The following is a 22,715-nucleotide window of genomic DNA, read 5'->3' as shown; positions in this document are numbered from 1 at the left end:
GTGAACTGACCCCTGCTTGGATGAGCTGATGGCAGCTGAGGTGGTGGGTGTGGCTGGGCAGGTGGGCATGGGGCTGGCCCTGGGCTACATACTTGTATCTGGCAAGTGGAGTCTCTCTCTGCTTCCTGATCCCCATGTGAGCCTCTTCCCTCCGCCACACTCTCCTGCTATAATGTTTAGCCTCACTCCAGCCTGAGGAATGGAGCCTGCTGTCTATGGACTGAGACCTCTGAAACCGTGGGCCCTCAATAATTCTTCCTCCTCTATAGAGGTGATGCTCAGGTCATTTAGTCACAGCAACGAGAAAGCTAACTAGAACAACATCCAAATCCCCAATCTCTGTCTTCACACCGGCCCTGCCTGTGTCCTCATGTCATGTTGGAAACATCAGTCACTCAAGGTCAAGTGCAGATGGGGCATCTGCCTGCTCCTCCCAATCAAGCTCGTCCCCAAGTTCTGTGGATTTGACCTTGATAACCTCTCCAGCCTTGATCCTTCCTTGATAACCTCAGCGCATGCCAACAGTGTTCTTTTCCACCGCGGGCACTCATGGCCCACCCCATCCACTCTTGACCCTTTCCAATCGACTCACCCTATTGGGGCAAGGTGAGATTTTTGAAATGCAAGTCAGCATCCTGCTTAAAATCTGACAAGGGCTCCGAGGTCAAAAGCAAAGAGTATATAACTTGGCACCAACCCCTCAGCATGCCTCAGGTTCCCTTCCCTCTGTCTATTGGCTCTCCTTTAGCTTCTTGTATAAGACTGTGTTAGCCACAGGGCATTTGAATGTCTCAGACATTTCCTTTGCTCCTTTTTGACTAGTCAGCTCTTCTTCCTTGCCTCTTACTCAGGGGAAGCCTTTCATAACCCCATAAAGTCACCCTGTGCTGGTCCACATGCCCCCATGTTCCTGTCCTTAGCAGGACTTGGAACTGCATTTTTATAGTGTCTGTGTGGGTACTGGGTTTGCGTCTATGCTCCCATTAGACTGTAAGCTGTACAGGGGAGGAGTTTTGTGTCCCCGGGGCCTGCAGGTGACGGGTAATTGAGTGAGTGATGAATAATGGATGAAGAGTAAGCGCTTGATGGGCTGTAGCTATCTGCAGGGCTGAACAGATGACCAGGTGCTTGAATGGAGCCAGGAGAGTGGTCAGGAGATGACCAGTTCAGGAACATTCTTTGGCCCAATGAAAGAGGATGTGGTATCTGAGGAAGGAAGGTGCAGATGGGGGTCCCTGTGGAGTGGGGCAGGGGGAGGGTGCCTCCAGTGTGGAGAGAGGAGGTGGGGGAACAACTGTGGGGACGGAGAGGTCCTGCCAACTCTGCAGCCCAAGGCCCGAGTCCCTCTGGGTTGGGCCCCTGCTTAGTTCCTTCATGATCCCAAAGCCAGGCGCCCGCCCAAGGCCAGAGGCTGCAGTCTCTCACCTGTTAATGGAGCTGACACTGGGCACAGTGTCATTGTCACAGACGCCCTTGGCCAGGAGCCGGTCCCTGATCTCCCAGGCAAACATGGTGGGGTTCTGCCGCTTGTAATCCCCGATCTTCTCCACCACCTTGGGGGTGGCCACCTTGGGCTTGGAGCCCCCTATCACTCCAGGCCGGATGCTTCCAGTCTCGTAGTACCTACTCCTATAGAGAACCCCAAAGAATTACCCAATAAGCAGGGGGTGTTTGGGGGGGGGATGTCGCCAGAGCCTCCCCCCCTGTGTCTGTCTGAAGCTTCTGGGGAGGGCCATGGGAGTGAGGTGCCCGAGGCTGCCTCCGGCACCTGGCGTGCCCAGAACTGTCCACATCCCTTTCTTGGGGAGGCTCATGCTGCCGCCAAACCAGAGCCCTCTGCTGGATGCCCCGGCTCCTCTCCTTGCCTTGCCTCTGTCCAGGCTCTGCCTGCCCCCATCAGGGCCAGGGGCATGAGGTGTCCCCTGTAAGGAGGGGCATCTTGGCTGGGCCCAGTGGGAACCGTGGGGCACAGTGGCGGTTTCTCTGGGCTGAAGGCTGACTGATCTTCTCCTTGACCATCCTGCTTCCACTGCCGGTGTGAGGCTGGTCCCCTGGACTCTGGAGGCCAGCCTTGGGGATCCCTGGCCAGGCTCAGTCCCTAAATCTGAGCCTGCTGGCGTTCAGCCTCTGCCCCGCTCTCTGCTGTGGCAGATGGGTGGCCTGGGTCAGGACATCCTCCCCTCCCAGCTGTAGACACCCTCTTCTGCCATTGGGGCCAAACTCTTCCAAATTCTGTTGGTCACTAGTGACCAGAGCTCCCCTCCTGTCTGGGACTCCACAGCCATCTCGGAAATCCCCTCTCCTGGACCCCAACCTGACAGCCCAGGACAGGGAGTCGGGGTTTCCAGGTTTCACTTACAGCCAGGCCCTTTTCTTCCTGGCACCTGGGGTCCCCCTGAATCCACGTGATGGGTGGAGGAGGGGGACGGGTGCATGGAACTACCTCAAAACCCAGAGTCCTCCAGGGCGGGGCATTTCTGCTGGAAGCCTGTGCTGCCCCTGCCCCCCTGAAGTCGTTCCCCACCTGGTTGCAGGGGGAAGGTGGGGGCCTAGACCCAGTCCCCTAAATCAGTCTGAGCTGGAGCAGACACTTAATTTTATTGTTATGTTTAAGTTTCTTCCAGGGCAGCTGGGGCTGAGGGCCACCATGTTGGGTGCTTATAGAGCAATAGTGCCCAGGGGTCCTGAGTGTCACCTCATAAGAATCCCAGCCTCTAGGCCTGACTCCCAGAGAGGCTACTCAGGGAGGCCGAGCTGGGCCTGGAGACTGAGCAAGCCACTCCCTTGCTTCTGTCGCAGGGGCACAAACCCAGACGTCCCCCTTGCAGTGGTTAGACCCCAGGAGCCTTCTCTACTGTGGGGCCCTCCTAGGGGCCCAATTTCCCTAGGTGTCACCAAAGAAGGAACTGGGGGGTGAGTCTCCTGTATGAAGAGCAAAGACGGCTGCAGAAACAAGACATGGGTAAAGGATAAAAAGGAGCCGGGCGCAGTGGTGCACCCTGTCATCCCAGCAGCTCAGGAGGCCGAGGCAGGAGGATGGCGAGGTCAAGGCGAGCCTCAGCAGTGGTGAGGCACTAAGCAACTCAGTGAGACTCTGTCTCCAAATAAAATAGAAAATAGGGCTGGGGATGGGGCTCAGTGGTCGAGTGCCCTGAGTTCAGTCCTGTTAACCCCCTTTTCCCCCAAAAGAGAGAAGCCAAAGGAAGGAGAAATGGGCAGAGAAGGAAGTGAGGACAGGAAACAGCAGGAGGCCATAGCGGGCAGAGGCGCCACCATACCCTGTCCGGGTCCCAGGACTGAAGCTGGACGTGGGAGGCCAGCTCTGCAGAGCGTGGGGGCACACTGAACTGCGAGCTTACCTACCGAGGATATTGCTCACACAGCCGTGGCTGACGCGGAGCTGGCGAGAGATGTCGCAGGGCCTCACGCCCTGGTGGGCCAGGTCCACGATGCGCTGGCGCACCACTTCGGGCAGGGGTCTGCCGTTCACAAAGGCCCCTCCCAGCTGGTTCAGCCCACCATGGCCTGGAAACACAACACCCCGGGGAGAGTGGTCAGGATCAGACGGGGAGGTGGGGAAGCATAGGCTGCAGGTGTGCGACCGTGACTGAGCCCCAATGACTGAGCCCCCCGTGACTGAGCTCCAACTTGGAGTCCCACCTCCTGGACGGGGCACCAGTGGTCCTTATGCTCAGACCCGACGCCCACTGCTGGTTCCAGAGTTGCGCAGCATGCCCTGGGGGCCCTTGGAGCCTGTCCTGTCTCCTTCTGACCAAGCCCTTCACTCCAGACACCAAGCCCCTTCCTTCCTCTGAAGGCAGGTAAGGAGAAATAGGGGTGTCCTTATGTCCCGGGTGTCCTGGGGGACCCTCTCCTCCCTGGGTCTCCTTTCCTTTTCTATGAAATGAGGGCTCAGGAGGAGATCCATAGTCTCCCCATTTCTCTTTAAACCACAGAAATGGTGTTGAAACCCGGTCACAAACAAACACCAAAGAATGAACCCAGAGCTTCTCTGGTTGAGCTGGGGGGAGTGGACCCCAGCCCTGACGGCAGGTGTCCTGCCTGAGAGAGCCTCAGGGTTTCTCCTCTAACAGGTCAGAGCACTAAAATTGTGGGCAGAGGCCTGGCTGGGGACCCCATGGGCTCCAGGACGGCCCCGTCAGGCCGCAGACTCTCAGCTGCTTTCCTGCTCTGGCCTCGGTCCTCCTCCATTCTGAGCCCATTCTCTCAGCAGACCTGAGCTGACTGAGTGCCCACTCTGTGCCAGCCACGGTGGGAGGCTCATGGTCACTGAGGTAAATAAGGCAGACCCCAGCCCGCTCTCGCCTCATGGCTTTATTATAGTAGAATCCCAAAGTAGCAAACAGTCCCTTGGAACCAGAGGAGGGGACCTGGCCCCGGTCAGGGAATCACAGAAGGGTTCCTGGAAAGTCAAAGCTGAGGCCAAAGGTAAAGAGATGCCCGCTGAGTGGCAGAAGAAGGAGAAAACTATTCCGGGCAGTGGAACAGCTTATGCAAAGCCTTTGAGGCCAGAGGGCACCGTCGGTCAGACTCCCTGACATATTCCACTCCATGAAACCACCCAGTGGGGCTAATTTTAGGACTCAGATCTCCACTTATTCAACCAGGGGACTGGGACCAGGAGAATTTTAGCGACTTGATTTACATGACTCATTTGAGACTCAAGACTATACCAGAAAGAGCCAGGATCCACCCGAAGTCTGAGGCTCAGACCGGAGCTGCTCCCAGGCTACCCAATGGCTCAGTGGCCAGAGCTGGCCGGTGAGGTGTGGGACTGGCCTGCAGTCCTTTCTGAAGGTGCTGTGGCCTGGGTAGGGAAGGTCTTTTCACATCAGAGCATGATTTGGTGGATGACCTGGAGGTGGTCAGAACCCCGGGGTGGGAGTCAGAGAGAGCTGGCAGGCGAGAAGGAGCCATGACCAGGCCCCTGTGGGAGCCAGTGGAGTCTATTTATGACTGCGGGCGGGAAGGGTCTTAGCTGGGCACCGAGTGCCTTTCATTGCCCAGTGACAGCAAGTTCTGAGCTGCCTGTCCATGTCTCCTCAGGGGCTCCAGCGGCCTTCAGCAGAACAGCTTTCTTAAAACAAAGGGTTGTGAGCCTCAGCCCAGACAGTGGGAAGAGCGGCCCTCACGCTGGCCCCTGTGGCCACGCATCTCCCCCACTCGCCATCGTACTGCCCTTGCATCTTTTGGGCCCCGAGGCTAAACCAAAGGGGTGCTGGACAATTTCCCAAACAGATACGACCTGCTAGGTCCAGCTTTGCCCCCATTTTCCAGAACTTTCGATGCCCATACATGGAGGAGGCTTGGGTGTTTGTGCCAAGGCCAAGAACCATGGGGTCCGATTCCTGCCTCCACCTGACCTGTTCCAATCTCATCCTTTGAGAAGGTGGGTTTGGGGTTGGTTTGCCACCCCAGTGTTTCTGTCTATTGAACAGTTAACGTGACTTCTCGTCGTGTCTGCTGCTGTCCTGGGACAAGTGCCACAAGAAGATGAGGATGGACGTGGAGAAGTGTTGGGTGGCTGAAAATCCTGATAGAAATGAGAATGTTTTTCTGATTTTGTTTTTTGTTCGCATGGCCGAGGGCTCTGACCCAGGCAAGGCCCCAGGTCTTTCCAACTTAAGTGTGTGTCAGAATCACTAAGGAGGTTGGCAAAAATGGCTGGACTCAAGGCTGTTTCTGAATTAGTAGGTCTATGATGGAACCAAGAATCTGTGTTTCTAAGAAGTTTCCAGAAGGTGTGACTGTTACTAGTCTGAGACCACGCGGAGGTCTCTGGTTTAGGCCAGGTAATGGCTGGTGAAGACAATTTTAAGAGAATGACTCTGCTTGTTCCTCTTTCCTCCAACCCCTTCTCCTAACAAGTATTCTTTATGTACTTTGGTTTTCTTTTTCTTTTTTTTTTTTTTTTTTTTTTTTTTTTTTGTACTAGGGATTGAGCCCGGGGTCACTTAACCACTGAGCCACATCCCCAGCCCTTTTTGGTTTTTGATTTTAAAACAGGGTCTCTCTAAGTTGCTTAGGGCCTTGATGAATTGCTGAGGCTGACCTTGAACTTGCCAGCCTCCTGCCTCAGCCTCTGGAGCCGCTGATTACTGGTGTGTGCCACCAAGCTGGGCTTGTACTTTGGATTTCATTTCTTTTAAACTCAATGACCCATCCACCAAGTGCCAATCATGACTGAGATACCAAGTGCTGAGGCTCAAACCTTGATGCCGCCCTTGGGTCCTTAAACCCTTTCAGTGGATACAATCAGATAAATTGGGAATTGCCATGTCAGAGGGAGAAGTCCCCAAGAGAGGTCAGTCCAGCTGTGAAGTGATCGGAGGGCAGTTGCAGGGAGGAGAGACTAGGAGGTGACCCAGGAAGGCATTTCCACAGGAAGCAGGAGCAAATCCCATGTGTAAAGTCTTGGTGACTTGGAGAAGTTGAGAGGCATGGACAGGCAGGAAGGTGAGCTGGAGAGGGCTGGCAGCTGCGGATGAAGTGGCTCCTATGGTTTGAGGTTTTGAACCGAGTCCCTGCAATGGAAGGACTTTCATCTTTCCTGTGTCCGGTGTGGGGGAGTGGACTTTTCTAGGTGAGTCACCACCAAACACCCAGAGGTGGGTGCAGGCTTCCTTCCTGCCCTGGGGAGTGGCCTGGTGCCCACTGTGCTGACCCCCTTTCTATGCTGCTCTGCAGACGGGTGGGCCTGAGGCCGGAAGCTAGCAGTGAATAGGACCCCCTGGCTGGGCGCGAGGCAGGTGCAGGGAAGGTGTGAGCCAGGAAGAGATCTGAGGTTTAAGCAAAGACTCTTTGCCTTTTAGAGGGGCGTGGGTGGGGAGGGGTGAGTGTGGAGAAGGAAGACCTGTGGCCCTGGCCGGATGCTGCAGACAGGGGGCCAGAGCTTTCTCAGGTCCAAGGGGATTTAACCTTAGCTCTTCGTGGGGCTTGCTCTCTCCTTTGGGAAGGTTATGTTAAGAGAGGTGTAGGGCCATATTTATAATTTTTTCACCACTTAGAAGACTCTAAAGAGCAGGGACAGGAGAAGAAAAAGGAGGCTGATATCCCGAGAGTCTCATTACATGCACTGATATCAAACCTTCAAGATGCAGGAAGACTTCTCCCATGCCCTGGAGTTCTTTGCTCACTTCCCCGTCACAGATCAACTGCATGAACAGAAGCTTTATCTAGTGTGGATTCCTGTGCATTCCTCAAGGGCAGGGCCTGTCTTTGTCTCCCTAACACCCGATGCACAGTTTAATCAACGCCGGCACACACATGAGACAAAAACGTGCTCTGCATTGTGGGGGTGGTGGCAGTGATTTGGGTATCTCCTGTGGTGACCCCCAAGTCCCAGACTCCAGCACCACCCCTGGTCTCCATCTCAGCCTGGCCCGTGCTCCAACGTTCCCCGAATGCTCGCCTGCAGGTCTGTGGTCTCTACGCCCTCCAAGTTTCTCCCTTTCCAGAGTCAAGTCCATGCCTTCTGCTTCAATGTGCTCCCAAAGAAAGTGTCCCAGAACCGTGGAACCCCAGGGGCCCCGCCTGCAGAGCAGATTAGCCCACCACCCATGAGGTCATGGGTCACCTAGACACAGATCCTCAGATTGGGACGAAAAGAGCAGAAATGCAGGAAAGCAGCACCCTGTGTCTGCTGCACCCCAGTGTGCTGGGTGGCCCTGGGGATCTCTGTGCCTCCCTTTGTCCTCCTCAGGGGACTGGAGAAGAGAAGGTCTGAGGAAAGCTCAGACCTCAGAATCTCATTGATTCCTCCTCCTCCGACCTGTTCTAGAACCTGAGATTCCATAAAGTGTCCCCCAGGGTGTTTTGGTTTGTGTTTGTCTTTGTTTTGAGACAGGATCTCACTAAGTTGCCCAGGATGGCCTTGAACTTCCGATGCTTCTGCCTCAGCCTCTGGGAGCTGGGATTACAGATATGCCCCATGGGGCCAGGCTTTCTTTTATATTGTCTATCTCCTTTCTACTCAGTCCTTCCTCTGCAGCTACAAATGCAATTAAGTTACTCCGTGTTGCCTCCCCAGCCCTTGCCTTGGAAAAAAATTCTTTTCTTGACCATGATACTCTTTATATATATATATAATTTGTACTAGAGACTGAACCCAGGGGTGCTTAACCACTAGCCCCTGCCCCAGCCCATTTTTGTATTTTATTTAGAGACAGGGTCTTGCTAAGTGGCTTACGGCCTTGCTAATTGCTGAGGTTGGCCTTGAACTTGGAGATCCTCCTGCCTCAGTCTCAGGCGTGCACCACATCTGACTTTCCTGTTTTCAACCCCATCTTAAGAAGCAGGCAAATGTGCTGCTCCCATTCCCTTCTTTCCTCCCACTGGCCCTGCTGCCTCCTGCTGGGCATGTGCATCAGCACTTGGCCATGGAGGTAGTGCATGGCCAGGTGGGGGCTGCCCGAGGCAGTGTTCTCTCTTTCCAAGGGGCTTCCACACAAGGCTGTCCACTGGCTCCTTGGACCTTCAGTCTGGGCTTTTCAATCTTTTTTCCAGCTTTTGCTCCACCATGTCTGTTGCACCCCCAGGTTTCTCTCAAATCTCGGGACTGCTCCACTCCGAGGCTCTCCTTGGCGGCTCACTCTCACTCTTCTACTACCACCCGTCTTCCGAGGCATCGTGGGTGTCCCAGGTGTCTCTAGGTCTTCCTGCCACTTGCACATTCAGCTTCCTGTTGGAAATCTCCACTTAGGCACTAGAGAGGCTGCTTCTCTTGTGTTGGCTGGTGACCGCAGTGCCCTGCAAGCGTGGAGCTTGTCACCTTCTGTGGCACCCTCTGGATTTGGCTTCTGCATGTCCTGAGAACTATTGGAGGATCCCCTACTGCAGGGCCCTTGCACATGCTGCTGCCTTGGCTTGGACCTCTTGTCTTATCTGTTGACTCTTGTGCATCTTGTGGAGCTCAGCTCTAGGTCACTTCTTCCAGGGGCTCTGCTTCATCCTGCAGAGCAGGTCAGGGTCTTGTTTAGATGTTTTCAGAATATCCTTTACCTTTCTCCCACAGCCTCCATCAACATGCAGGATCAATAGGACTGTTTTTTTGAGAAATTTGGTTGAAAACAATAGGAGGAGAGTTTTATAGTCAAGGGAACTTGGGGGTGGAGAACAGTGGCTGGTGAGGCTTCACATGCTAGTTTAATTCTCTTGGTAGGTCCACAAGGAGGAGGAGAGGGCTTTAATACAGGGGATTGGTTTTCTGGGTGTTGGAGAAAAATAAGAGTATTAAGGAGGAACTGAGGTGATCTGAGATGCAAGGAGGAGAGAGGAAGGAGGGGGAGGAGGGATGGAGGCAGAGGGAGGAGGGAGGAAGGAGCGAGAGGAGGGATAGAGGCAGGGGGAGGAGGGATGGAGGCAGAGGGAGGAGGGAGGGAGGCAGAGGGAGGAGGGAGGAAGGAAGGGGAGGAGGGAGGAGGGAGGCAGGGGAGGAGGGAGGGAGGCAGGGGAGGAGGGAGGGAGGCAGGGGGATGAGGGATGGAGGTGGGGGAGGAGGGAGGAAGGAGAGGGAGGAGGGAGGGAGGCAGGGGGAGGAGGGAGGAAGGGAGGCAGGGGGAGGAGGGAGGAAGGAGGGAGAGGAGGGATGGAGGCAGGGGAGGAGGGATGGAGGCAGAGGGAGGAGGGAGGGAGGCAGAGGGAGGAGGGAGGGAGGCAGATGGAGGAGGGAGGAAGGAAGGGGAGGAGGGAGGAGGGAGGCAGGGGAGGAGGGAGGGAGGCAGGGGAGGAGGGAGGGAGGCAGGGGGAGGAGGGATGGAGGTGGGGGAGGAGGGAGGAAGGAGAGGGAGAAGGGAGGGAGGCAGGGGGAGGAGGGAGGAAGGGAGGCAGGGGGAGGAGGGAGGAAGGAGGGATAGGAGGGATGGAGGCAGGGGAGGAGGGATGGAGGCAGAGGGAGGAGGGAGGGAGGCAGAGGGAGGAGGGAGGGAGGCAGAGGGAGGAGGGAGGAAGGAAGGGGAGGAGGGAGGAGGGAGGCAGGGGAGGAAGGAGGGAGGCAGGGGAGGAAGGAGGGAGGCAGGGGGGAGGGATGGAGGCATGAGGAGGAGGGATGGAGGCATGAGGAGGAGGGAAGGAGGTGGGGGAGGAGGGAGGAAGCAGAGGGAGGAGGGAGAGAGGCAGGGGGTGGAGGAAGGGAGGAGGGGGAGGAGGAAGGAAGGTGGGGGAGGAGGGAGGGAAGAGGGGGAGGAGGGAGGGAAGAGGGGGAGGAGGGAGGGAGGCAGGGGGAGGAGGGGGGAAAGAGAGGGAAGAGGGAGGGAGGCACGGGAGGAGGGAAGAAGGAGGGGAGGGAGGCAGGGGGAGAAGGGAGGAAGGAGGGGGAGAAGGGAGGGAGGGAGGGAGGCAGGGATGGATGCAGGGAGGCAGAGAGGGAGGCAGGGGGAAGAGGGAGGGAGGCATGGAGGCAGGCAGATCCACAGTCAGTCAGTGAAGCCCACACGCTCTTGGCCTTCAGCAGCTTGGCTTCCTCTGACGTGTGCTCTTCGAAGTGAAGGAGGTCTAGATCCCACAGCCCAGGAGGAGAGAGGCTGGCCTGCTGCTGAGGAGCCGGGGTGCGTGCGGGGCTTCCGTGACTTCCACGCAGCCCTGGACATCAACACTGGAGGTGTGCACACTTGCTGAGCCAAGTGTGCACACTTGGATGTGGCAGTGTGTTCTGTGGGAGCATGTTCTGCTGAGATAAGAAGCCTTCTCTCCATTTGACACCAGCGGGGAAACTGTCATTAATGGAGGTCTTTACATTCTGAGCCAAGAAGACCTGTCCTTCTAACTCTGGTGATAAAGGCTCTATGGAGGACAGCGTGGGGACAGACCCTGTCCTCATGGTTTCCAGCAGAGTTGGGGCGATGTCAACATGCATTCAGGGGAAGATCCATGAGGGCCAGGCTAAGCTGGGGGCACAGTGGATAAGAGTGCAAACTGCTCCTCTTGAGAACCAGAGAGCCCACTGAGGGGAGTTTTTGACAGCTCTGAGTGTCGATGCTGCCCCTTCAAGTCTGCCACTGTCCAGTTGGTATAAAAGAAACTGGCTTCCAGTTTTTGTTGCCAGGGAGCTCAACACTATGGTCAAGGTTAAGGACATGATCAGTCCAGCCCTGGAATTTTCTGACTCTTCAGGTACCAAGTATGCATCAGTCAATGAAGTCTTTGCAAAACAGAAACTTACTCCTAGGTATTTCAATAGAAGGGCTTTAATGCAAGGAATTGTTTTCCCAGGTGTTGGAGAAAAATAAGCACACTCAGGAGGAACTGAGGTCATTCTGAGATACAAGCTGAGTGTCCCATACAGGCTGATACAATTCCATATCTGAAAAGTTCCAGAATCCAAAATCCTTTGAGCACTAACATGATACCACAAATGAAAAGTTCCAGTTTTGGCCTCTGTGACAGGTGGCAGTCCCAACACAGGTGCATAAAAACATGGCATAAAATAACCTTCAGGATATGTGCATAAGGTGTATATGGAATATCAATGAGTGTCATTTATCTCCATAAATACTTGCAAACAAATAAGCTATCTCAGTAAGTATATGCAAAAACATTACAAGATCCCCAAGGAGTCCGAAGCCCAGCACTTCTCTGGCCCAAGCATGCTGAACATGGGATGCGCAAGCCACTGCCCCAGGGCTGCAGGAAGCAGAGGGCAGAGCTAGAGTTATGGGAATGGAGATCTTGGAGAGAGTACCACGGAGCTGGGGCTTGGACCTCTGAGGGGACGTGGGAGGCTGGCCCTGAAAGGGCTGGACCAGCAGATGCAAACCCCTTGAAGGAGGAAGTCCTTCCACAGTCTCTGGCCTTCCACCACTGCCAGGTGGCCCCTTCCCTCACAGAAGTCCAAACTGATAGGCAGCTTTCAAACTTGTCCCCCTACCTGGATGCATGGGCAGGGCTCATATGGCCACTTATTTCCCTTCTCAGAAGCTGTGTAGGCAGAGTCGGGAAGCCCCTGCTCCATCGCTCCTTGCGATCTTGGCACAGGCTGCTCCTGCTTTGACTCTGCCCCTAGGTGTTCTGGGTGAGCACAGTGCAGGTAAGGGACTAGGCACTGGGCCTGGCCTGGGTGGGCCCTCCACAGTGTCACCGTCACCATGACCACCTCAACCACCCTGGTTCCGTGCCAGGCCCTGCTGCAGCACAATATGTGGATCAAGACAGACGGGTCTCCACCCTCTTGGAGGTTAGGGTTTCATGGAAAGTTCTTTCTGTAGCGGTTTCAATTTAATTTTTTGTGTCTTTGCAAGTGACAGAGCTCTCCCACCCCACTGGCCCCTCTTCTGGTTTTGGGTTTTCCCTTTTCCAAAATCCTCAGTGATGAGATAAGGCAGAGTTCTGGATGCCTTAAGGGGCAGGAAATAATGCCAGCTCCTCCTTTCCCCTCCTGCAACGCATGACTGGGTGGTTATTCATTGAACTCCTGCGTATTCTCACTAATGCCTTCTCCCCGTCTGGGGGGCTCTTTCCCTCTGGCAGGCCCCAGTGCCACTTACTGCAGCCACAAAGACCAACCTGCACGGAGGCTCCTACAGCTTAAGCTCAGGCAAATCTCAGAGTCCCCTAAAGGATAAGAAGTCTGATTTCCTGGGATGTCCCTGCTGTGGATCATTGCAGAGGGGGGCTGTGGGTGAGGGCAAAGGAAGGAGATCAAGCATATATCCAAAAGTTTCCCCTGGATTCAGCTATGACTGGGAAAGAACCAAAATTGGCTGGTATTTCACCCATATTGGACCTAAAAGGAGGAGGAGGAAGGGGGAAGAGGAAGGGCTTTTATTCAGCCCCTGTCCCCAGTTAACCAATGCTTAGTAACAATCCTGGGCAGCATCGTGGGGAGTGTCCATACCTGAGCCCAGTGGAGAGCCATAAATTTGGCCTTCTGGTAAGTTCTCATGGCAGGAAGACCTGGGAGTCAGGAAGACCAGCATCCTCTCTTTATAGACCAGAAGAGGAGGAGCAGAGAGGTCATGGAATTTGACCAAGGGCCAGAATTCAGCCCCAGGCCGGAGCTCTCAGAGGCCATCCCAGATGGTCCCACCACCTGGCCCCTCCTGGCCCCCTCTTGGCACACACCACTGGCAGCAGTCCCTTCTTGACTTTCCCTAGTTAGAGAGTGAACCCGAGTCCCACTCTTCCCTGTTGGGTTATTCTTCTCCACCCTCTTTGTTCACGTCCCTCTCCATTTCCTTCCTTCCCACGCCTTCCTGCTCTGTCCTGGGTCTCTTCCAGTTGCTTTACTTCCCTGTATTCCCACTCAAGCTGCTTGCCTCCTCCCCATTCTCACCAGCTCTCAGCCCCTCCCCATCAAAGATGGCGGAGGCCCCCCAGGCTGCCCTCTCCCTGCCCATTCGCCCTGAGTCTGGCCCCTCCCTCCCTTGACCTGGTGGCCTGTGGCTGGGACGCTGCACCCACCCTGATAATATGCCAGTAGGTGTGTGAGGTGGCAGGGAGATGGTTTCAGAGTGGAAGATAGTCCTGGCCCTCGAGACACTTGTCTTACAGGCTAATGACCTTGACATTGGGAACCTCAACATGTCCAATCCGTTCCTGTGCTATCTCCTGTTTTCCCAAGCCCTGAGGAGTACCGCCCGGCTGGCTGGGAGTGAGAGTGTGACCCTGTGGGGGTGGTCAGTAGACCATCCAGGTCCCCATCACATGGGCTATCATGAACAACTAGGGTCACATATATGACCCTGTGAACCGCTGGCTCAGAGGTCCCATGCTATAAATGTGGTGTAGTGAGCACGGCTTTAAACATCACCCAGAGGGGGACAAGGAGGGAGGCCAGAGCTGGCTCGAAGAGGGCCTAGTGGGGACAAGGGAACACCAGAGTGGAGAGAAGAGGGGCGGGGAGGGAGGAAAGGGAAGAGGGGATGGGAAGGAAATGCCATCTGTAGCTGGGGTTCCTGTGGTGGCTGAGAGGTGGGAGGAGTGGGGGAGTTGTGACGTCACAGGATGCAGAGACAGGGGACACAGACACTGCCTTTTCAAGAGGGTGGAACTGAATAACGTGAGCTGTGCTCTCCCTCCAGGGCTCTTGGCTTCTGAAGTGTCACTAGTGACCAGCTCAGGGAGGAGGGACAGCTGGCTCAGCCTGAGAGAGACAGCAAGTGCGTGTGTGGGTGACCCGCTGCATGTGTGTGAGAGAGATCTGTTCCCGTGCACCACTAGGTACAGGTCACCCGCCTGCGGGGGGCCGACGCATGAACAGCTTTTTGAGCAACACCCTAAGTCAGATCTGCGACCAAACTGCATCTGTGCTTTCCACGCCTGTTGACAGTCTCCCCAGAACCTGGCACCATAGCAAAGAGGGTCTCCCACTTCAAAGCCACACTCCTGGCTCAGGGGGAACGGGAAGGGACACACACCTGAGGCTGCGTGCTCAGGGAAGAACCCAGGTGCTGAGAATTGGGAGGCCTGGTTTGGCCGGCCCTGTCACCTGTGACCATGCTGGTGGTGCCTCACCTCCAAAGGGCAGTTGATCCCACCCGTCCTAATACTGACAACTCCAGGACTGCCCTCAGGCTTGGGAACAGAGGCCACACTCCCCCAAGAAGGGGTGCGAGATGTGCTCTGTGGGGACATGTCGTGCAGGTGCCCCAAGTAGCAGACTACCAGAAGTGGCCCTGGTAGAGAAGTGGCCCTACCGTAAGAAGACAAGGGAAGGCCCCCACGGTGGGCCCCCTGGGCTGCCGTGGCCAGCAGACAATCCAGGAGTGAAGTCAAGAGAAGCATGCAGTCATGTGCACAGTGACCACACAGCACACTTCTCAGAAAGTCCCCAGCGGGAAAAGAAGCTGACCTGTCCATCTCAGGCCACAGGTCCACTTCCTGGCAGAGCCAGGACAGACCTTATGTCTTCTGACCTGGGCCCGTGTCCATTCTGCCACCTCAGGAGGCCTGTGGGGCCATCTTGGCTGGGGCCATCTTGGCAGTGGAGGGAGGGATTGCAAGAGGGAGTGGGCTGTGCACTGAACCAAGGCCACCGCGGGTTCTTTGTCAGTGTGATTGCTCGTCATTTTTACATTCTTAAGCATGGAACCCACACTTGAGGCTCTCACTGGGGTTCTGGGTTTGTGAGGTAGAATCCTCTGCTCTGTAGGGGCAACAGGGAAGGTCCTGGAGAACAGGTACTGGCTTCCTGTCCTCTCTCTGCCAGTCCCAAACCAGGACCCAGAGCAGCTGAGGGCCCAGTGGGGGCTGAGCCAATGACATGCCACACTCAGACTGTTATCATCGATTTGTGTCCCTCCCATTCCTAGTGTAGTTCCCAACCTCAGAATGTGGCTTTGTTGGAAACAGGGTCTTAGCCGATGATGGCATTAGGATGAGGCCATTAGAATGGGCCCTGATCCAGCGTGACCATGCCCTTGTCAAAAGGAGGACATGGACCCAGCGACAGCGAGACGGGGAGGAGACTGCAGTCATGTTCCCGGAGCCGGCGGACACCACAGACCACCCCTGGAAGCTGGGGAGGGGCAAGGAGCCAACTCCCCCCACAGCTCTCAGAAGCCCCTTGTGCTGACACCTGGATTGGACACTTCTGGCCTCCAGAGCTATGGGACAATGAATGGTATTGCTTAAAGTCCCCAGTTGGTGGTACTAGGTCATGGCAGTCCTAGCCAACCAATGCAGAGATGGACCCTTTCTCAACCTGCACGGAAAGCCCAGGGGACGTCTTTTCAGGGTGTTTGGCCTTCCACCCCTTCCCCCCAAGTGGCTCCCCAGCAGCCAGGTTAGTGAGAAATAAAGGCCTGAAGGCTATCTCACATCTCACCCTCCCTCAGGGCACCGGCTTCTCTTGACATCACGACCTCCCCATGGAGCCACTATCCGATCTCCATTCTTGACCCTTCCATCACGTGGCCAACTTCTTCTTTAATGGAAGAATATCAATGAACCAGCGTAACAAAGCCCCAGGCAGGCAGCCATCACCCTTGCCTGCTGGGCTGGGTTCCCCCAGGCTGCCAGACACCCAGGCTCTCCTCCTTTTCAGACCTTTCCCACATGGGTCCAGTCTGCAGGGGGGCTCTGCACTGGCTGCATTTCCACAGGACTTGTCAACGTGCTGTCGGGGAAGCGGTTCCTGTTTAGTCCAATTAAGCAAAACTTCATGGGGCCTCGGTTGCAGCAGGGCTGGAAGTCACAACAGCCCACAAGGGAGGTGGCCCTGGGAGCCCCACTCATAGACAAGAGCAGCATCTTGGAGGGGTAAGTAGGCTGTGCATAGCCAGTTACAAGCAAATCTAAGGTTACATCCAGGTTGATCTGCACCTGCCCATGACCAGATGGAAGTCTCTGGAAGCAGAAGACATTGTCCAAGGAGAAGGGCTGTGTACTTAGTGAACTTTCATGGGAGTCTCTACAGGGGACAGGCCTCTGGCTAGCCTCCACTGGGCCTCTGATTCTAGATCAGTTTCTCAAAAGTGGATTTTCTAAGTCTGTTCGGTGTCACTAAAACAAAATACTCAGAACTGGGCACCTAATAAGGAAAAGAGGCTTATTTTGACTCAAGGTTTTGGAGACTGAAAAGTGCACAGTCAGGCTGCCCATCTCTGCTGAGGTGCTCATGCTGCATCGACCCACCACATCCCGGGTCTCACTTTGTCAGAGACCACTCTCGAGGGAACTAATCTGGTCCTGGGAGGACTAACCTCTCCCGTGCCAGGGTGCCACCTCTTACAGTTTCTACCAACTCTCAATGCCTTTATGTTCACATGAACCTTGGGTGGACAAACCATATCCAAATCCAGATATTCAAATCACAGAGCCCACAAAAGCATCCACAGGAGCTTGTGAAGGATGCAGATTTCCAGGTCTTACATTTACTAACAGGTCTTAGGGGTTTCTGATGCTAGATTAGAGATGAAATTGAAAAAAAAAAACCTTCTCTATAGCCAAGAAAAACAAAGAAGAGAGGGGAGGAAGAGACAGAGGAGGAAAGACGGTTCCTCCACATGACAGATATTTTTTAAGTACCGAGTATTTGTCTACTATGCGCCGAACATGGTTGGAGTCTTAGCCATACTCTACTCAGTGCTTACAAGAACCTTGCAACCCTTGGTCCTCGCAGGTGCCCTCACCTGAAGTCTAACTAACCACCTTGCCAGGTTGATGCCCATGTCCACCAGGCAAGTGCCCTACAGGGTCAGCTGCACAAATCTGTGTGTGTGCAGCTTCTGTGGTACGCTGCTGCCTCACCTGGCTACCCTGCATTGAGGCTTGTGTGCCACCTGGCTCGTGTGCCAGAAAGATGCCCCAGGACCAGGGAGGGGACGTAGTGGGGCAGCTCCAGCCCTGATGGCTGCCTTAGCATCTCTAAAGAGCCCTGTTCCTCATTTCCTCAGCCCCCTGCTCTTCATTCATGGTAAAGGAACTAGAAGAGTAATTACAGCAAGATCACAGGAAAGGATCAGGTGCGCTTCACATTGAGAAAACTACAGACAAAACTCAAATGGGCAAATTAGGTCAACCAGTAAAACAATAAAGCTCGTTATTAGAGAATTAGGTGAAAATTATCAACACAGACATTCACAGTCCTCACTCCAGATTGGATTTTGTGTAAGGTGCTGGGTCTGAACAAGGTGTTTTATCTAGGCTTAGAGGTAGGATGTCACTGGAAAAAGCCGAGTGACAAGCTTGGTTTGTTACAAGTACTGAGTGCCAGGGAATGGCAAGTCAGACGGGATGGCCACTGAAGGTTGAAGGGGGCTGAGCGTGGAGAGGTGGAGCGTGAGCAGCATTTGTGAAAGGAGCAGGGCGTAGGGATGGTGGTCCAGGCTGCTGGCATCCGATGGGCAAAGGCCCAGTGGTGGGAGTGTTTTAAACAAGGACCAGTTGGCTGGAACCTGGGTCTGCACACAGAAATGGTGGGAAATGGGGTCAGGGAGGTGAGATAGTCTTGTCAGATGGGACACCAGCAGTTGGCCCCCAAATGTTTGTTAATGATTGGATTAAGAGAAAGTGCAAACAGGAATCTAAGATGATTTTGGAAAATCACCAGGTGAAGTTTCTCTGGAACAGGGCCAGGAGAAGACAGAAACTGGAACATTTTGATGATGTGAATAATCTAGCTATCACAGATTATTGCCACAGCTGTTCTACTTAATAAAAAACATCATCAAGCCCAGGGGGCACAGCCAGGAGGTAGGTGGCTCTGGCAGAGAGCTAAAAAGAATATGAAAATTCCAACCCCCAAAGCCTTAGGTCAATCCAGGGTGGAAGTTTCACGTACAAGTCACTGAAAGGCCTGAGACTTTATAACATCAGCTTAGAGTCAACGCCAAGGACTGGCTTCTCTTGTAAAGGGCCCTGGCAGCAGGCCTGGACCATGCCCACCTCCCCAGTGCTGTCCTTCCCAAGGGAACACACATCTCTGCTGGGGTCCCATGGGATGGCTCCCAGCCCAGCGCTTCCCTCCACCCTTGCTCAGCATTTTCAATCTGTCTAGACTGAGTTCTTTCTGCTCTCTCTCCAACTGTGGCTAAAAGTCCAGTTTGCTTTTCTCTCTTTTGAATGTCAACGTGAAGGCAGAGACTATGGATCTTGAGCTCTGTAACCCCAAAGCCCAATGCCACGCCTGCCCCACGAAGGGGCCCAGTAGACATTTACTTACTGAACTGAACGGTCATGTAATTACACTCTTTGAAGCAATTCGGAGTTGGAACTCAGGGTTTGCACAGCCAGGGGATGCATAATTGGGTGAGAGGGTGTCATAGGAATAGAGTAAATGAGATGGTAGGGGTCAAGGTGAGAATTTGCCCAGGGCACTCTGAGATAGACTGTGCTCCAGAAAAGCACCTGAGTTCCTTAAAAGATCACTGCACACCTGCTCTACCATATGCCTGGAATGAAGGGGGCCTTGGTTAGGAAAAGCAAAGGTGAGTGAAGGTATCCTGGGGATTCCTTCTGAGGGAGAGAGGCAGGTCTAGCTCAGCATTTCACATAATCAGGGGGCTACAATCACTATGTGGCCATCAGACAAATCCAGCCTCAAGCTGACACCGCTATTCCGACACCTGTCAGGACATGGGGCACCTGGAAGGTATGTGTTCTGCACAGAGTGTAACAGAACAGGGAGCTCAACATGGCAAAACTGTAATGTGCTGATCAATCAGATCCCCGATCCTAAGGGGAAAATGGTGTAGTGGCTCCTAAATAGAAAAATGTGCACCTTGAATTTAAAGGTATTTTATCTATAAAAGTACTTGTTCCTGCTAGTGTTTTAGGTTTCATCTATGGGTATCTCTGCTCACCCTGGGAGAGAATCAGTGGTTTATGGAAGTTCCACTGACCCTGACTGCTCGGATGTGCAAGAGGTCCAGGATGACAGCATATTGGTGTAATAGCTGTGAACACATTCATGCAGGTGCTGGGACAATCTGCAGCTGTGGTTGGCTTCCATGTTTCCTCTTCAGTTTTTAGTGTGTGAGCTGGGGCATGCTGCTTGTTAGGCTGTGGGGCCAAAGCTAAGGGTCCCCCTGGCGTGGAGCTCCTGGGAATTCTGGGTGAGGCAGACGTTAGGGAGGACATTCTCATGGCCTGAGCAGAAGAGCCTGCTCGAGACAGCCCTCAGCCACCCGTCCTTGATGTCCATCCTCAGGTCCTCAGGGGACCTGAGAGACCAAATTCTGGAGAGGATGGGTCCTGCCGCTATTGCCACTGTCCACCAAGGAGGAAGAGCCAGCACACACCCCAGAGTAATGGTAGGGGCTGACACTGCCCAATGACTGACTGTCCTCGAACCTCATCTGAAAACCAGAATGCTGAACCCAAAGGTCTGAACAGGGCCTCAGTGACCACTTGTGTCCAAAACATCAACGAGGGACTGGATCTGCAGGGTGGGCATGGCGGGCATGGTGGGCATGGCTGGGACACTGGAGCTCCTTTGCATCATATGTTGCAAGACCAGGAAGGGCACAGGTCAGTTACCTTGTGTCTAGGGGACTCCCACTTGCCCTACCACACCTACCACCACTTTCTCCTAGCAACTGCAGGTCCAGCTGGGACTCTTCAGTTGCACCTGTGATTTCAGAACTGAGTGTCTGGGCATCTATGACAGCAGGGGCTTCTCGGGCCTTCATGGAGAAGGACCTAGGACAGTGTTCGATGTGCACACACACACATGGTTCAGTACGTTTAATGTGTGTGCAGGAGAGCAGTGTGTGTGTATTGTATGTGCGCATCTGTGCAACAGTGCTGTGTGTGTCATGTATGCAGGATTGGAATGAAGACAACCAGCAAGCCAGGCTGCAAATTTTAAGGAGGCGGCCTCTCTCAAGGCCAACCCTGCCCTGCAGGAGCCTGAGACGTGTTGTGTGTGCGTGTGTGTGTGTGTGTGTGTGTGTGTGTGTGTGTGTGTTGGTCCTCCAGTCACCGTCCACAGGTGAGGGAGACTCCTTCTTCTCATTCCCCCCACTGGGTCCTGCTCACTCAGAACAGGCCACAGCCAGGACTCCCTTGGCTTTGGTCAGCCCTCATTCTACCCTTGCCAGTTTCTGGGAGGCACCACAGTGTCACAGAGAGAGACCCAGTCCTGGGAGGGAGTTCCTGCTCTGCCCTAAGGAGGGCCTCTCTGGCCCTAAGTTTCCTCCTCAGTACAATGTGACAACAGTCTCATCCCTGAGTCCCCTCTGGCCTTAACCACCTCTAGGCCAGGTGGACTATTTGGTGTGACACAGCCCCATGGAGTTCCCAGGGTGTGCGGGGACACAAGCTGCAGGTGCTCATCCAACAAGCTCAAGTCCAGAAGATGAGAATCGCTAAGCATTGCGTGGCAGCCTGCAGACACAGTGCAAGGGCCCCTGGAGGCTTTAGGGGTCAGTGGCAGTGGAGCTGGGTGCCTGAGGAGGGCTGGGACCTGCCAAGCCTTGCTTGACCAGCATGACGCCAGCCCACCTGGAGGCAGCCTTCTGAACAGGGAGAATGAGTACCCTAATCACAGAGCAAAGGGCTCCAGGCTGGCCAGCGTGAGGGGTGAGTGGGGGGCTCAGAGCTAGCCAGGTGTGACCCCTACGGCCAGCCTCTGAATCTTTCCCCTCCTCTTCCAGCAAAGAGGAAAGACAGGTTCTTGGCCTCCTTGGCCACCGTCTATGTGGGAACTGGGAGGAGCACAGAAAAACTAGTCTGCAAGCAACCGGGGTGTGTGCACCATTGTGTCACATTGCACGGTACAGAGAGTGACCGCCAGGGAGGCGGGGACGAAGAGTGGTGTGGGCAGGGGCACGGTGCACCCCTGGGCCTCAGATGTCCCTGGGCAATGGACACTTTCCAGCTGATAGGACCCAGCCAAGCCCCAAGGACGGGAGCTTCAGACCACAGCCATTTCACTGTGGGGGAGGGGGCTTGGGAGGCAGGGTCCTGTGGAGGCACAGGTTAGCATGGGAAGTGCATGGTGAGTGTTCTGAGTTAGCAGAAGTGGGAAGAAACATCTCCCTGGCACAAGCACCAACAGCTGTGCCATGTTTTGCTCTGAACTGGCTGCTGCCCCCAGATGCAGCCCAGTGTAGACCATTAGGGGATAGCTGAGCATACACAGGCTGCCCTTCTGGACCAGAGTGCTCCAGGGATTCACAGGACTCCAGAAGGCCACTAGTTTTACCTGCTAGTGGGGATGACATGGTTGTGCTCATGATAAATGACCTTTGTGCCCCTTGGTGTTCCTTCCTTCTGCTGCCCAAGTTGATTCACCTGGGGGTTCCCTCTCTGGGCCACACGGGAGCCATGACAGGGAATCTCAAGACTCCTGCACCCTGACTCAAGGAGGTAGGCACTCTCACCTCTGCCTGATGGACGCCCAGTTATGGGTCTCCACTACCCTGGCCATGAATGCCTCTGCCGCAGGCAGGTCCCTGCACATGGTGGGTAGCTCTCTGTGTGCCTGTTAAAGCTGAACCACTGCCTCCTGGCTGGGCTCTGGTGTCACTTCCCACCACGATGCTCCATCTAGTGTCACTTCTCTCCTCCCTCCCACCTCAGAGACATGGCTCATCACTGAGTGGGCCCCAGTCAGTACCAGAAAGTCACCTCTATTACCACCATCTCCTTTTTGATGATGCTCAGGAAAGAATCTCAGTGTTCAGTAAGACAGCCAAGCAGAACTCAAGCCAGGGGCTGGTGTCCAGCCACTCAGAGACTTCTGAGGGACAACCAGGGTTCATGTCATAGGGAAACTGGATCATGTCTACATAGTCGGAAAGTATAAGGCAGAGAGGGTGGGGCGTCAGGACAAGTGCTTGGGGCCACCTTCCTGCACACAGCACCTCTGCCAACCACGGAGAGTGCTAATTCTTCTAAGCTCCCAGGATATTCTGGAGTCCAGCATAAAGTTCATGATCAGCCCTTTCTGCCAAAAGCCCAGTGCTTTCCCTGTGACTGGGTTTCCTGATAAAATGAAATAAGCCCCTCTGGATGGGGCTGTGGTCACAGCTGACCGTGGCCAAGGCACCTTGGCTGGCCCACCATGTGTCCCCTCGTTTAACCCCAGCACTCCTGCCTGCTGGGCCTGTTATCTGGTACCTGTAGAATATTAGAAATTCTCTCCTAAATTCTAAATGCCACATTTCAGTGTTGGGTTTAGAGTCACCTTCGTTGAGCATGTCCTGGAGACCACCTTCCCTCGTGACCACTGCAGGAAGCAGAAAACTTTCCTCAAGTGGTCACTATGTGCCAGGTGAGGACACTGGTTTTATTTGCGTTACTTCCTAGAAAAT

At 54.6% G+C, this 22,715-nt stretch overlaps 1 pseudogene; it reads right to left on the bottom strand.

The window, feature by feature from the left end:
- LOC144256001 (paired box protein Pax-8-like) overlaps positions 1 to 22,715 on the bottom strand; it is a 55,524-nt pseudogene that overhangs the window by 24,506 nt on the left and 8,303 nt on the right.

The sequence above is a fragment of the Urocitellus parryii genome, chromosome 7 (genome assembly GCF_045843805.1).
Source record: "Urocitellus parryii isolate mUroPar1 chromosome 7, mUroPar1.hap1, whole genome shotgun sequence".
NCBI classification, from domain to species: domain Eukaryota; kingdom Metazoa; phylum Chordata; class Mammalia; order Rodentia; family Sciuridae; genus Urocitellus; species Urocitellus parryii.
This window is presented reverse-complemented; position numbering and strand designations above follow the sequence as displayed.